Here is a 1,253-nt window from a genome sequence, read left to right as displayed (position 1 = left end):
TATATAGTGATTGATAATAATGAAGTAGTGATGACGATAAAGTGATGTTGATGGAGTAGTGATGATAGTGTAGTGATGATGTAGTGATGAGGGTGTAGTGATAAGAGTAGTGATAACACTGTAGTGGTGATGGAATAGTGATAATGTAGTGATGATGATGTAGTAGTGATGATGTAATAGTGATGATGATGTAGTAATGATGGTATAGTGATGACGGAATGGTGATGATGGTGTAGTGATAATGATGTAGTAATGATGGTGTAGTGATGATGATGGAGTGCTGATGATGGTGTAGTGATAATGTAGTAATGATGGTGTAGTGATGATTATGGAGTCGGGATGATGGTGTAGTGATGATGATTGAGTAGTGGTGATGGTGCAATGAAAATAATAGTATAGTGATTTACGATAATGTAATGATGTTCATGGCACAATGATGGCGTAGTGATATAGTGATTATGATGGTGTAGTGATGTTAGTGCAGTGATGATGGTGTAATGATGGTGCAGTGATGATCATGGTATAATAAAGTTAATGGCGTATGGTGTTTCGAATATTATAATGATGAGTATGTCAGTGTGATGATGCAGTGATGATTCTGTATAGATGTAGAAGTGAAAATGATGGAGATGAAGTAATAATGATTGTGTATTGGTGATGGTGTGATGATGTACTGATAATAGTGTAGTGATGATTATGTAGTGACGATAATATAGTGAGGAGATGGTGAAGTAATGGTGATATAGCGATTATGGTGTAGAGATGGTGGTGTAGTGATGATGGTACGGTGATGATGTTTAGATGATAGTGTCATGTAGTATAGTATAGTGTAGCATAGCGTACTGTAGTGTTGCAAAGTGCAGTGTAGCATAGTGTAGTGTTGCAAAGTGTAGTGTAGTGTTGTAAACTATAGTGTAGCGTAGTGTAGTGTTGCAAAGTGCAGTGTAGCATAGTGTAGTGTTGAAAAGTGTAGTGTAGTGTTGTAAACTATAGTGTAGCGTAGTGTAGTGTTGCAAAGTATAGCGTAGAGGGACTAGTACCGAACTTGCACACGAAAATCACTCACTACGAAAGCAAAAGACTTGGCAGACGATGCAACATCCCCCCAATGAAAAGCAGGGGTGTCACTAGCACGTTAAGAGACCATACAATAAGTGTCAGGGACCCGAGACTGTTCAACTGCCTCCCAGCACACATAAGGGGGATTACCAACAGACCCCAGGCAGTCTTCAAGTTGGCACTGGACAAGCACC

Source organism: Cherax quadricarinatus, chromosome 28 (genome assembly GCF_038502225.1).
Source record: "Cherax quadricarinatus isolate ZL_2023a chromosome 28, ASM3850222v1, whole genome shotgun sequence".
NCBI classification, from domain to species: domain Eukaryota; kingdom Metazoa; phylum Arthropoda; class Malacostraca; order Decapoda; family Parastacidae; genus Cherax; species Cherax quadricarinatus.
The sequence above is the reverse complement of the archived record's forward strand: the minus strand, read 5'-3'. Positions refer to the sequence as shown.